Here is a 14,796-nt window from a genome sequence, read left to right as displayed (position 1 = left end):
CCAAGGGCTCTGCGTGGCCCTGTGCCCAGGGTGGGCTTGCCCGGCTGCGTGTCCAGCCTCTGCACCCCGGGTAGGTGCTCAGCTCCCCTGGGGGCGGGGGTGGGAACGTGAGCCCACAGGCTGTGCGGCCAGGGGCGCAGGCACAGGGCCGGGGGTCTGGGAGCTGGCGGACAGGGCGGGCGGCCGGCTGCCTTCCCCTCCGCCCTTCCACCCAGGAAGCCGCGCACACCCGGGCCTCGCTCATGGGCTGCGCCCAAGCCCGGCCGCCCCTCGGCGGATCCCGGCTCCACCGCACCCATCTCCCCGCCCCGACGGCAGCAGCGGGGCGGCCTGAGCGGCCAAGGACACTCCGCGGCGGGGTCACCGGCTCCGTCCCCGGAGCGGCCAGTTCACTCGGAGCGCGGAGGGGGCGGGGGCGGCCGGCGGAGGAGGAGCCGCCGGGCCGGGTGGGGGCGGGGCGGCCGGAGCGGCGGCGGGGGCGGGGCGGGGGCGGGGCGGGCGGGCGGGAGGGGTCCGGGGAGGGCGGAGCGGGAGGGCGCAGGGGCGGGCGAGGGGCGGGGGCGGGGTGGGGGTCCTGCCGCGGGGGGAGCCGGGCGGCCCGGGTCCGGCCACCCCCACTGCCCAGCCCTGCTCGGGCCGCGGCGGCCGCAGCAGAGCGGCTCCGGGATGGTGAGCGCCGCTGCCCTGCAGCCCCGGCCGGTCGCCCCCGGCCCGCGCCCCGGTCCCGGCGCCGGACGCCCCCCGAGGCCGCGCACACTCACCTAGGACGGCGGGATGCCGAGGTAGGGCCGGGGCCGGGCCGGGCGGCGGGGCGGGCGGCGGGGTCAGGGCGGTGACCGCTCGGGCCGGGCGAGCGGAGCTTTGTCCGCGGGCGGGCGCGCGGCGGGCGCGGGTCGGGAGGGCGGGCGCTGCGGGTCGCGGGGCTCAACCAGGCGGGGGTCGGAGGGCAGGACCCGCGAGAGGCCGGGCGGGTGCGTGGGCGCCGGGGTCACTGCCCGGGGGGCGCGGGCCGGGGAGGGGGTCTCCCCGCCGACGGGCGCCCCCTCTCACCACCCCCACCCCCTCCGGCCGCGGAGGCTGCGGCAGTAGCGGGCGGCCGGCTCTGGGGGGAGCTTGCGGGGCTGGGGGTGGGGAGCCAGGGTTTGCGGGTTCGGGTCCCAGAAGGAGCCTGTGTCCGGAGCCCGAGGGCCGGCCCGCAGGCCCCTCCCACTCCGTCAGGTCTTTGTCCAGCGGCCCGTGTGAGTGTGTGTGTGTGTGTGTGAGTGTGTGAGTGAGAGTGTGTGTGTGAGAGTGTGTGAGCGAGAGTGTGTGAGTGAGAGTGTGTGTGAGTGTGTGAGAGTGTGTGTGAGTGTGTGTGTGTGTGAGAGTGTGTATTGAGTGAGTGTGTGAGTGTGTGTATGAATGTGTGTGAGTGTGTGTGTGTTTGAGTGTGTGTATGTGTATGTATGTATGTGTGTGAGTGTGAGTGTGAGTGTGTGTGTGTATGTGAGTGTGTGTATATATGTATGTGTGTGTGTGAGTGTGTGTGAGTGTGTATGTATGTGAGTGTGTGTGTATGTATGTGTGAGTATGTATATATGTATGTGTGTGAGTGTGTGTGTGTGTGAGAGTGTGTGTGTGTGTGTATGTGTGCGCGAGAGAGAAAGAGAGAAAGAGAGAGAGAGAGAGAGAGAGAGGAGGTGGGGGTGGGCTCCGGGCCCGGAGGTCCCCTAGCTCGGTGACGGGCAGTGACAGGGGACGGAGGCCAGGGGCCCCTGGTCCTAACGCCTCGCCCTTCCTTTCTCCTCCCCGGCCCCGGGATCACGGACCCCCTCCGAGCCCGGTGTCCGGGAAGCTCTCTGACCTGCACCCCTGGCCGCAGGCTAAGGGGCCCCAGCTCCCGGCTCCGGACGGAGCCCCGGGACCCCCTCCGCCGGCGCCCGGTCCGCGCCATCCCCGTGCCGGGCGCCCTCCGCAGGGCCGGCGCACAGTAGGTGCTCAGCAAACGCGGGCCCAGCCCGGCCCTCCGTCCCCTCCGTCCCCTCCGTCCCCTCCGTCCCGGGCCCTCCGGAGCGGGCCGGAGCGGGGCCGGAGCGGGCGGACGGGTGGGTGGCCGGGGGCCGGGGCCGCCACTAAATCAGGATTAGGCCGTGGGCTGTCAGGGCCGCCCGGTCTCCATGGAGACCTGATTCGGGGAGAACAGAGGGCGGGGAGTGTTTGTGTTGGAGTCCGCGCCGCTCCGGCCCTGCAGCGGGGACCGGACCCGGACCCGGACCCGGTCCAGTTCCATCCTGGGCTCCTGCGGGGCGGAACCCTCCGTCCGGGGCCCAGAGCCTCGCCGTGGGCTCCTCAGAGGGCGGGGGTGCTGGGGTCCGGACTCTGACCCAGCGCGGGGAGCCCTCGGACCCCCGGGACCAGCCTGAACCCCCTGTGCCTCCGTCTGGACTCGGCGGGGCCGGGGTCCCCAGCTGCTCTGCGCTGAGCCCGGAGGGCGGACGCGCTGCCCGGGCCGCGGCTCCCGGGACCCCCGCAGCCGCACGGGCGCCCCCGCGGGCCCCGGGGGCGAGGAAGGGGCGGGCTCGCCGGCCGCGGTGCCGGGTCGGTGACAGGCCTCGTAAATCCCCGCTCCTCATATTTAACCCCATTTCATTTATTTCCACGTGACTCCATCGGGGCCCGCAGCAGCCACCCTCGTAAGCAGTGACCTCTGCGCCCTCGCTGTCATGTCTTCCGGGGGGCGGGGGGGAAGCCCGCTTGGGCCAGAGGGAGTTTAGCTCCGTGAGGCTGTGGAGCTGCCCCCGGAGGGGCCCACAGGCCCGGTTCCTCAGGAGGACCCCGTTCCTCAGGAGGACCCCGTCTTCCGAGGAGAAGCGGGGCTAAGGGATACAGGACGGCCCGTGACGCCCTCCGGGATTTTGGGATTTTCTGGCCCGGGGATAGGGCTGGGCTGGGCCAAGGGTCCTGGGGACGGACGATGCCAGTTCAGGGACAGGGGAGAGGGACCCAGAGCCCTTATTTGCTTTCCTCCAGGTCCTGACCGCAGCGTTTTATGGAGCAGCATCCTCTCCCCTCCCCCACCCGGGCTCAGCTTTATTGCCGAGGTCTCAGGCTCTCCACGCAATTTCACGCCTCTCTGCCTTTGCTCTGGCTGTCCCCTCAGCCAAATGCCTTCCCCATTGTCCCTGTCTCCACAACCTCCTCATTCTCCAAGGCCCAACTCGGATGCCACACTCCCCCCACGTAGCTTCCCCAGAGCCCCCAGCTCCTGCTCCTCCCTCCATGTTCTCCTGGCCCTGCACCTGTGCCTCCTCCAGCCTTGGGGCTTTGCCTCCTGGAGGACAGACCTGGAGCATATACGTGCTTGCACCCTGCCCCCATGGGCTGGCTCTGGGGCTCACAGCTTAAGGGTACCCCATAAATGCCTGTTGGCTGAACCTAAAGGGCTTTCCTAAGGATAACCTGCGAAGCATAGAATCTGGACATTTTCAGGCGAACGGTTCTGTGCTCCTGGCTGGGTAGAGACCCCTGGGTGGGTCTTCTCTTCCCCTCATTGCTGACGCTCCCCGCCCCCCCAAGTCGGGGAGGACTTTGCCCCTTCCTTCCCCACAGCCCAGCATTCTTTCCCTGCCATTATCATCCCGTTAAACAGAGAGGCCAGTCAGGATCCATATGGATCACATTAACAATTGCTTATTATCTGGGCCAGGACTGCCCCCACTCTCCACCCCAGCTCCTGCTGCTGCAGGGGCTGGACCCTTAGGAGCCCGGTCCCCCTGCCTCCCCCTCCCCCGCCATTGGTCAGCCAGGGAGGCCAGGAGACAGGCCGGTCTCCCTCGCCCTCCCCGTGCCTTCCAGCAAAACTTTGCTGCTTCTTGACTCGGCAGGCAGTTAATGGCTCCTTTTCTTGATTTAACGAGAACCAGGTTCCTTCCAGGAGCACAGCTCGGCGAGGATCCCGGGCTGCAGCAGGGGGAGGTGGACCCAGGGCCCAGGTGCACCTGTGTCTGCAACGGCCCCTGCCTTCCAGCTGACAGAAGCGAGCCCCACGAGGCCGGCCAAGGGGGGTACTGGTGTCTCCCGCCACCTCAGCGCTGGGCTGGCCCCGCTGTCTATTGGGAGCTGGCAGGCTGGTGAGGAAGATCGAGAGCGGAGGGACCCTGCAAGTGGGCCCAAGACTTGTGCTGCAGTCAGAGGAGCCAGATGTTTGAGAGGTTCCTGGGGCAGCAGCTGAGGGAGCCTTGCAGGTTGGGGAGTAGTTTATGTTGAGGTGCATGTAGCCCAAGAATACTAGGCATGGAAGAGGCCTTTGAGATTACCCAGTCTGGGGGTCCCTAACTTTTTGTATTCACAGACCCCCTCAAGGAACCAGCAAAAGTTGTCCCCAGAAAAGTGCACTCGCCTCAGTCGACATTAGACTTTGCATTCTGCTTTAAAGGTTCTTGGGCCACCCCCAACCCCCCTCCCCGGAGCCCATGGGACCCCACTCCTAGTCCACCTCCTTCGGAAGTGCTGAGGGCAGTTACCTGCTCCCGGCACTTCTTCCCTGCAGACAGCACTGTCCATGGCCTTGCACTGGCAGGCGAACAGGGTGGGCTAAGGGCCAGCGGTAGTGGACCAGGGTGACAGGCCAGGCTTTGAACAGGAAAGGTTCCCGCTGCCCAGGATGTGGGTTCGTCATCTCGGCTCTGAGTGTGGCACCTGGAGAGACCATGTCCAGCGCTTATTTTGTCTGAGGATCCATTGGTCCCCAGGAACCAGGATGAGCGGCAGGAAATCTAGCTTCTCCAAGCTTTTCATAGACGTCTTGATAAATCATAGCTAACATAGGCAGCACTTATTAAATATTCTATATGCCATCTGTGACATGGGACCAAGGGCAGCGCTACCTCATAAGCATTATTGTGAGGATCAAATGAGTTAGGAGTCTGGAGCTGGGATTAATCAGGGATTGATAAGAAGAGGTGACGAAGAGGCTGCATTTTGCTCTAACAAACCTATGTTGAGCACCTGCTGTGTCCAGCACTGTGCAGGGTGCTGGGTGTACCTCATCCAGGCTCCGAAGAGCTCCTAGTTTGGGCTGGGGATTCCTGGGCCCCTGTGTGCCTGGCCATGAGCTGGGCCTTCACACCTCAGGTCTCCTGTGACAACCCTCCGTTTCTCCCATGGCCAGGGAGGGCCAGAGCCCATCGCCAGCCCCGGCATTGATGGCTTCGTCACAGACACCTAGTGTCGCTCAGGAGCACACTCCGCGGGGCCTGTGCCGGGCCCCGGGTATTTTATCTGGGCAGCCATTCATCCAGCAACCATTCTTCTTGGATGTGGTCCCACTTACGAGGAGCTTACAAGGCAGTTGGGGACCGAGCAGAGGCAAAGGGACAGGCCATGCTTTCAGGGCCTCTCTCCTGAACTCCCTGGGTAGAAGGGAGTCCCTGAAGGTGTGCGAGCTGGGGGTGACCTGCTCGGAGCTGTGGAGTGGGAGAGGAGAGACGCAGGGAAAAGGCCAGTACGTAGCGGCAGGGCGCGGCATCCCCAGTGGGGTTTCAGACTGGGTTTCCCCAGGGGTAGGCTGTTCATAGGCGACAGAGACCCTAATTCAGTGAACGAGTGGGGACCTGGGGAGTCTAGTAGCTGCTGTCTGGCCTATTTGGCCCTTGGATCCTCATGAGTCCGAGGCGTGTGTTCCTTTTTCCAAGCCAGCGGGGAAAGAACTGGTGAGACTCAGGTTCTACTGGAAAAAGAGCACCCTGTCCCCTTCGGATGGTTCTGCCTGCCCCTACCCAGTCTGCCTCTGGCTTCCCTGGGAACTCTGGCCAGCAGGGGACATCACCCCGTCACTCGGCTCCTCAGAGGGACAGCATTCATTAGCAGCCAGACCCTCACTTCTCTAAGAAAGGGGTCCTGTTCTAGACAGACGGAGTCCTGTGGGAGGCCATGGCTATTCGCCATCTTTCACCTTGTGGTCTTCTTCAGGCTGAAGTTTTAGGTCCAGCTGCCTGTCTCTTTGGGGTGGGGAGGGCAGCTGGGGGCCTGGAGGGGGGTCAGCTCAGTGTGGGGCTTGGGGTTACAGTGCCTGTTAGACACGCAGGTGGGGATGTCCCAGAAACACGGTAAAGAGAGCCCTCCCAGCAGAGCTAGCTGCTTCTGCCGAGTGCCCGTTCCAATCGGACACTCACATCCAGCGACAACCCATGTATTGTCAGACAGCTACCATTAAGCCAAACATCTTAAAAAAAAAAAAAAAAATATATATATATATATATATATATATATATATATATTTAAATATATTTTATTGATTTTTTACAGAGAGGGAGAGGGAGAGAGAGAGATGGAAACATCCATGATGAGAGAGAATCATTGATCGGCTGCCTCTTGCACAACCCATCTTGGGGATTGAGCCTGCAGCCACAACCTGGGCTTGTGCCCTTGACTGGAATCAAACCAGGGACCCTTCAGTCCACAGGCTGAAGCTCTATCCACTGAGCCACACCGGCTAGGGTCAAACATCTTTTATGAAGTGTGCACCTCATCCGAGGACGGGAGGGACCGTGGGCTGCCACGAGCTGCACAGTCTGCCACCCGACAGCCCTCAGGCGTTCCATGGTCAGGAGCTTCTCCTTCCCAGTAAGCACTATCCGTTCCCCTAGACCTGGTCTGTGTGCAGCTGGCTGCCCCGGCTCCCCGGTCCGCTTCCTGGTTTGTCACATGGGAGGAATAGCTGCCGTGGTGCTGGGAGGACCTCAGCCAGGCTCCGAAGAGCTCCCAGGGTTACTGTGAAGATGGAACGAACTCATGTGTGTCGAGCACTTAGCGCGGTGCCTGGCTTGTGTGTTGGCATCTGTACAGCAGCAGAAAGAAAGGGTGGCTGTGGTTGTTCAGACTCTGTCTGGCACCCTCCCCCCAAGTTCTCTCAGTCTCTCTCCGTCCCCGTGGCCATGCAGGTGTGGGGGGCCACCCCCTTTTGGACATCCCTGCCCACTCACACCCAGGTAGGCCGGCCAGGCTGCACAGCTGGAGTTACTCAGCTCAGCACCCCAGGGCTGGGAGGGTGGAGGAGGGGACAGAGGCACCCCGGGGAAGCCTGGGCCGGCTGCCTGGGCCTGCTTCTTCCTCCTGCTCAGGCCCGGCCCTGCCGGGGGGGTCTCCCACAGACCTCTAGGCGCTGGGAGGGGAGCATAGTGGGGCCCCGGAACACAGGGTCACCTAGACTTTAAAGCTTGTGTATTTTGGAGGTCACATGCCATCTAAATGGATTCAGTTCAACCTTGGATCCTAAACCTGGCTTGGTGGGTGGGGGGATGGGACTCTAGTCTTTTGGCCTGAGACATATGGTCCATGACCCTGGATGAGTTCATGGATAGAATTGTATTTCAATGCTATTAATTCCCTCCGTGGTCCCATATATTTTTTAAAATTTCTTCCCCCAGTTTTACCTCATCCCAGGTGAGGTATCATTGACAAAGTAGTCCTGTGTATTATTATTATTTTTTTTTATTGAGGCATAATTGACATATTGGTTTCAAGTGTACAACCTAACGATTTAATATTTATATCTTTGCAAAATGATCACCACAAGGAATCTAGTTAACGTCCCTCACCATACAGAGCTATATTTTTCCCCGTTGTATTTTTTTCTTATGCATTGAAACAAAAGTATTTTTGAGAACAGACAGCGTATTTACCAGACTGAAAGGGGGCATCTGGCTGAAAACTGGTAAATAGCCCTGAGCTCAGCCTCCATCCCACACCCATGCAGGGCCGAGTCCCCGGGGACTGGGAGACGGGCACTGGGAGGCCTTACCCAGCCCCGGTGTCTGTGGTGCCGAGTGGGAGATAACCACAGCCTTCTCTCCCTGGGCCTGCTTGCCTGGACCCACTCAAGGCCTGGGGAGCCTCTGCACAGCCGTCTCTGCCTCCACGCGTGGTGGGAAGCCCCAGGGAGGGGATGACTCTGTTCAGGGCAAAGCACAGGGTTCATCTGCAAATCTTGCCTCAATGCCTTGATGAAAAAGCGCCTCAATGAACAAGCAAATCATCTTTAAAAATTACTTATTATAAGTAATTCCTATAGTAAGAAAATACTCCAAAGGCCCTGCTCTTATCACCATTGCATCAGGGAAAGTTTTCTGAGGGAGGGGGACTTTGGGAGGGTAAAGGACATGGTGGAGCTGAAACCGGTTTGGCTCAGTGGATAGAGCATCAGCCTGCAGACTGAAAGGTCCCAGGTTCGATTCCGGTCAAGGGCATGTACCTTGGTTGCGGGCACAACACCCGGTGGGGGGTGTGCAAGAGGCAGCTGATCGATGTTTCTCCTCATCGATGTTTCTAACTCTCTATCCCTCTCTCTTCCTCTCTGTAAAAACTCGATATATATATATTTGTTTAAAGGACATGGTGGAAAGGGAGCAAGAAGGGGCTGCTGGGTTAGAGAACTGCTGTGCAAAGGTCCAGGGTAGGGGTGTTGGAGCAGGAAAGGTGACATCAACTCTTAAATAAGGCCTTTGAGTGGCAGGACAGATGTGCAGGGACCCAAGCAGGAGCCAGCAATAGTGTCAGAGTCAAAGCTGCCTAGTAGTCTGGGCGCACCCCAGCTGCAGTACCAGGAAGGCAGCCTTCTGGGCAGAGGGACCGCAGAGCAAAGGCCTGGAAGTGTGGACATATAGGGCCTAGAAAATGGACCATTGTGGCTGGAGGGGCTGGAGGAGGCCATACTGGCAGGACCCAAGGCTGGAAGGAAGGAGAAACTGACTCTCCGCTGGTGCCAGGCTAAGGGGTTTGGTGTCCACTCCAGGGTAAGGGGGGGGGTTGAATGTGTTTTAGATACAAGGACCACCCTGGCAGCCATTCAGAGAAGGACTAGGAGGGCAGACACCTGAGGTCAGAGGCTGGGCCAGCTGTGGTGGGGGAGGTGAGAACTGTGGGCCATTGCAGAGAGGGTGTCAGGGGACTCGGTGGCCAGCTGCATGGGTGGAGGCTGGGAGAGTGGAGACACAGGCCCTCCATGATTTCCAGCTGAGTGAAGGACAGACTGGAGAGAGAAGGCAGAGATGTCTTCCCTGGGGAGTCGGAGGTCTTCGTGGGCCCCCAGGGGGTCCTGTAGTCTCACCTAGATCCCTTAATCTCCCCCTGAAGTTCCCAGGGACATGAAGAGTGTGGCTCAGCGTGAAGTTGGTGTGGCGGGCTCTCCAGAGGGACCTGGAGGGCATGTGACCTCGCCTGGGCGATTTCTAAGAGGCAGAAGTTTGGGGGTGGGGTGGGCATGCCAAGGTCCCAGGCTCCTCCCTCCGCTGTCAGAGGAGGGGCTGGTGAGCGGCGCCTGGGGACACATTAGAGGGGCCGGGTGTCAGGCTAGGGCGGTTTGGGATTCAGGCTAGGGCTGGCTAGGAGCTCAGCTCGCCCACAGCCTCTGCAGACCCACCTGACATGACAGTCAGCCAATCAGGGGCGTGATGGGACCTCACTCCCTCAGGGCAGAGCTCTCTAATCTGTGCTCAGCAGGCAACTGGTTCTCTTCTCTCCGGGAGTCCCTCAAGCCCATTGGATGTTTTTGGCATCAGAAAGCATCCTTTCTCTGCCCCCTCCCAACGCGGGACACCCCCCCCCCCACACACACACACACACTTTTTTTCAAGGCTGAGCTCCTAGCCAGCCCTCTAAGGAGCCAAGTCAGAGCCTGGCTGGTGTCCTGCCCCTGCCCCTGGCTCCACTCCAGCCAGTCTTGACAGTAGAACCCGTCCTTCAGTGCCCTCACACCAGCCAGTGAGGGAGCTGCTGCGACTGAGGGAGAAGCAGAGATTGAGACCCCGAACCACACCTCAGCGGCTGACTCACTCCGGCACCGTCTGAGCCGCAGGAGGGAGGTGGGGTGTGAGCTGCACATTGATACCCTGGTTTGCTAATGTGGGCTCAGGGGCCCTAAGCCCTGGGTCAGCATATATATATATAAATAAATATATAAATATATATATATATATATATATATATATATATATATATATAATGATTTCAGAGAGGGAGAGAGAGATAGAAACATCAATGATGAGGGACAATCATTGAATGGCTGCCTCCTGCATGCCTCAGACTGGGGATGGAGCCCACAACCGGGCCATGTGCCCTGACTGAGAATCGAACCGTGACTTCCTGGGTCATAGGTCGACACTCACCTCGGTCAGTCTTTCAGTCTCACATCGCTACTGCATTTGTGGGTCCCTGGGAGCAGCCAGTGACGGTGAGGAACAGGGAGAAGGGCGGGAGTGGGCCCTGCAGCAGAATGGGCCTGCACACAGTGCCGCCAAGCAGCCTGTTGTGGGGACTGAGTGACACGGAGAACCAGCCCAGCCCAGCGTGCAGCGGCCTCGCCCAGGAGAGAACAGCCCAGCCTGCCCAGCCCTCTGGCATGCGCAGACGTAGGGTGACCTGCCCTCCTTTGCTGTCCTGCTCAGAGCCCAGGAGTTGAATCTCTCCTTAACCTGCTCCACCTGAGCTCAAGAAGTGAGAAGAGGGTGGGCAGTTCCCAGCCTCAAAGACCCCTTAACTTGGCTTCAATGAAAACCTGTATTTGCTCCGTGCAGCTGTCTCAGCAGGCATCTGGGAGAGCAAATCAGCCTTACTGCCCTTCTTGAAGGGATGCGTGCCTGGTAGCCCCAATGAAAACTTGTATTTTCGGTACCTGGAACCTCTTAGAGGTACCATTGGTTTAAAAGAGGAAGCCGAGCCGGGACCGGTTTGGCTCAGTGGATAGAGCGTTGGCCTGCAGACTGAAAGGTCCCGGGTTCGATCCCAGGCAAGGGCACGTACCTTGGTTGTGGGGCACGTCCCCAGTGGGGGCTGTGCAAGAGGCAGCTGATGGATGATTCTCTCTCATCGGTGTTTCTAACTCTATCCCTCTCTCTTCCTCTCTGTGAAAAATCAATAAAAATATATTTAAAAAAGAAATAAAACAAAATAAAAGAGGAAGCCGATGTAGATGTAGATGTAGATGTAGATGTAGATATATACACATATTTCAGAGAGGAAAGGTGAGAGAGAAACATCAATGATGGGAATCATTGATCAGTTGCCTCCTGCATGCTCCCTACTGGGGAATGAGCACAACCCGGGCATGCGCCTTGCCCTTGATCAGAATCAAACCGGGGACCCTTTAGTCCTCAGGCCCATGTTGATATTTGGCTCGGTTGAGTAATGTGTTTGCTGACCACTGAGTTCGGGCACAGGAGGATGCTTTTGAACCAGAATGGTTTTCAGTGGCTGAAATTTCTGCAGCCTGAAGAAGCGAAGGGAACAAAATGTGGGCAGGTGAATGAAGTGTTTTCTCCCGGGGGGAAAAAGGTAATACCTGGGCGAGTTCTCCCTTCCTGGTTTCCAGCCTGGAGGAGGGAAGTGCTGGCGCAGAAAGGGCCTCAGAGCAGCCCCAGCAGCACAGCCTCCAGAGGGGCCAGGAAACCCGGAGGAACGTTGGGGAGGCGGGTGGGTGGCGTAGGATTCAGAGCTGGGAAAGTGATTAGTGGTGTTGATGAGGCTCGGGCAGCGCGGGAGAGAAAGAGCTGTTATTCCCAGAGGACAGACAAAGGTGGCTGCCTGGCGGGCCACCCCCAAAAGGCAGCCAGGCCAGCGGGGGCACAGGCAGTTCCCTGAGCCCTGGGGACGGATGCCGCTCCTAGGGATTGGGGTGGGACCCTGTCTGCAGGACCTTCTGCGAAAGTAGGGGAAGCCCAGGAACAACCCCCACCTCTGGGATGGTAGAGGGGCCGTTTGATCAGCGAGTGTGTAAATTGGGATTTTATGGATCGCTTATTCGCTGCTGGAGCCCAGGCCCCCAAATTCCTCTGTGCCCCAGAATGCTTAATCTAGTCCTGAACTTTCCCCTGGGCGGGAAGGGGGCCGGCTCTCCACAGGCCCCGCCCTCCTGCTGCGTCTTCCCGGCCCCAGGCTTTGTCACTGCAGGCTGAGCACTTCCATGTGCAAACACACGCCCTGGGGCCAATGGGCAGTGGGACTGGCCCTCCAGGGCTGTGATTGGCGTGTGGTTCAAGGCAGCAGCAGCTCTGTGTGTGTGTGTGTGTGTGTGTGTGTGTCTGTGTGTGTCAGAGGGACGGCAAGAGTGGGGGGAGGGAGAGAATGTGTGTATGCCTGCTTGGGGGAGGGGGTTAGCGGGTGTCCACCCTGCGCAGACCACTGGGCAGAGACAAAGAATCTCCGTCAACCCTGGAACAAGGATTAATACCAGAACAAGCCTCGTCCCTACCTGGTCAAGCTGGTTAGGGAGCCTACCTGTCCGTCTTTACGTCCTCTTACTATATCCTGGCCTGGCGAGGACTTATTCAGTGTGTGAGGAACAGACGGAGGGATGAGTGGCTGCACTTTTAACTGCGGCTGTGTCTACTCAAATAACCGAGCACCTACGCATTCATTCCTAAATCCTAAGAGGCCCCTCCTCCCCTCACTAAGATGTGCTTTTAGCCCCAGCCTGGCTGACACAAGCCGGACATGAGGGACTGGCCAGGCCTCAGGGGACACAGCTGTGACCCCCGGACTCTGTTGCCACTTGAGAGTGCTTTCACCGTGGTCACGTTTCTCCCCGTCAGCCCCCATCTGTCCGTGATGAGGATGAGGATGGTAAGCCAGGGGGGATGGGTGTTGAGCGGCTGATGGGGAGGGAAGGAAGCACAGCCCCAAGGGCCAGATGACAAACAGCCCTGACTGTCCTCTCTGCCTCTTCAGCCCGCCCCTCTCCTCCTGGGCTAGTGGGGAGTGCCGCCTCCCTCCTTCCTGGGGAAGCTGGAGCCTAAGCTCACCATTTAACTGCCCAGGAATCCTGGGCAAGGAGGCTCCTGGCGAGTCCACCCGGAGATCCTAAGAAGTGAGACTCCTGCAGGAGAAAGCGCAGTGGTTCCCGTGGCAGCGGGGAGACCGGGCTGCACACCCAGAGCTGGCCGGAGCGAGCTCTGGCAGAGGGCTTCTGGGAGATGGGATGTGTGAGCCTGCGATGCCCAGTCCAGCAGCCACTGCGCACACGACTGCCGGGCGCTCAGAGCGTGGCTAGTGCTGTGGAGGAAGCGGAATGTTAATGCAATTCATCTTTAATGCTATTTAATAATAGTGTAAATTGTAAAATAAGAGTGGTATTTAAAAATAGTGTAGTGGTATTTAGTAATAGTGTAAATTTACATGTAAGTAGCCACCGGTGGCCGGCAGCTGCGATGCGGACAGCAGAGGATCGGAGTCTGTGTTGAGAGAGAGAACCAAACGCTTGGGTGCAAACCCCCTTCTGGCTGTGTGGCCTTGGTCAGGGCTCTTCCCAGAATGGACGCTCCCACCCCACCCCCAGTCTGTCAGACCCCCCAGCCCAGGGTGGACACAGGCAGTTAGGGGATCACTGCTCCTGGGGTGGGGGGTGGCTGAGTTACTCTTAAGCGGTCCTAGGCCACAAGGGGCCAGCACCCAGAGACAGACCTACAGCCCAGGGTGGGACAGGAGTGGCTGTAGGGAGCTCTAGACTTTGCAGCATCTTAGGAAGGTCCATGGGGCGGCCACTCCCAGAAGGCTCCCTGGAGGAGGGGGCTGAAGGCCGCTCGGGCTGGAGCTGTGCCTGCAAGCCGAGCTCCGGGATGGCCAGGTGTGTGGGGCCTACGCAGCTTGGCAAATGCTCTAAAGTAGGGGTGTCGAACTCAATCAGAGAAGGGGCCAAAATCTAAAATCCAGCCTAAATCGCGGGCCGAATGGTTTACTGAACAGTCATAAATTGTCATTGTGATGGAAACGCAGCGGAGTGCAGTGATGACAGCGCGGTGCGGGCCACATTGCAAGGCCTGGCGGGACGGATTTGGCCCGCGGGCCTTGTGTTTGACACATGTGCTCTAAAGACAGGTGTCAGGAACTTCGGGAATCACTCCCCCTCTTTGAGCCTCCATTTCCTCTTCTGTAAAACGGGGAGAAGATGAGTATCCGGCAGGGAAGTTGTGGGAGTGAAACTGAATGGTCGCTATGAAAGGTCTTCGCAAACACTGGCAGCCTGGGGGAGAGGGAAGGTGACCCTCCAGGGTGCTGGGCCCCTGGGCTGGCCTGGCCTCTCAAGAGGACAACAGATGGCCACAGCCTGCCTGTGGCCCTGACCGCGGACACAGGCAGGGATGTCTGCACTCTCCCTCCCCCAGCGTGTGCGCACACAGCCCAGATGGGGGCCACTTGGCCAGCCTCGCCAGGCTGACCTCCTGCTGTTTGGCATTTGACATATGAAGAGTCCGGGCCCAGAGCTCAAACACCCCCCCCCCCCCCCCCAGAGGAGCCGGGCTGGCGGGGAGGCCTCGCTACCCGAGGAGCAGGATCCCAAGGGCCCTGATCTCTTTTCCATGTGTCCGTGGCCTTTGATGGGAATTCCATCGCCCCTTTGTCCTCTCCCAGAGGCCTGGCTGGGGGCAGAGAGGAGGAAGATTAAAAAGGGAAGGAAGAAAGAAAAGGCTAGCTGGGGCGGCTGGTGGCTGGGCTGGGTGCCCTTGAGTGCAGGTACCCTTTCCCTACCCACCATAGATAACTGGCTTTGCCTTTTACCACCCTCACCATCTCATTGCTCAGATACAGTCACCCTAACTTTACAAAAAAAATTTGGACACAGTCCTGGCTGGCTTGGCTCAGGGGAGAGAGCCTTGGCCTGAGGACTGAAGGGTCCCAGGTTTGATTCCGGCCAAGGACACATGCCTCGGTTGCAGGCTTGATCCCCAGTAGGGGGTGTGCAGGAGGCAGCTGATCAATAATTCTCTCTCATCATTGACGATTTTATCTCTCTCTCCTTCTCCTTTCCTCTCTGAAATCAATAAAGAA

At 59.5% G+C, this 14,796-nt stretch overlaps 1 protein-coding gene across 2 annotated transcripts in view; it reads left to right on the top strand.

Annotated features, from left to right (window-relative positions):
- Positions 1-560: 560 nt before the first annotated feature.
- The window catches only part of FIGNL2 (fidgetin like 2), a 54,876-nt gene continuing 40,640 nt past the window's right edge, over positions 561-14,796 (top strand). For both annotated transcript variants that reach the window (XR_006742839.1, XM_036456544.2), the window contains exon 1: positions 561-782. The gene's annotated coding sequence lies outside the window, so the exon portion shown is untranslated. The remainder of the gene's footprint in view (positions 783-14,796) is intronic.

Source organism: Pipistrellus kuhlii, unplaced genomic scaffold (assembly GCF_014108245.1).
Source record: "Pipistrellus kuhlii isolate mPipKuh1 unplaced genomic scaffold, mPipKuh1.p scaffold_m20_p_3, whole genome shotgun sequence".
NCBI classification, from domain to species: Eukaryota; Metazoa; Chordata; class Mammalia; order Chiroptera; family Vespertilionidae; genus Pipistrellus; species Pipistrellus kuhlii.
Note: the sequence above shows the minus strand (reverse complement) of the source record. Positions and strands in the feature narration are given on the sequence as shown.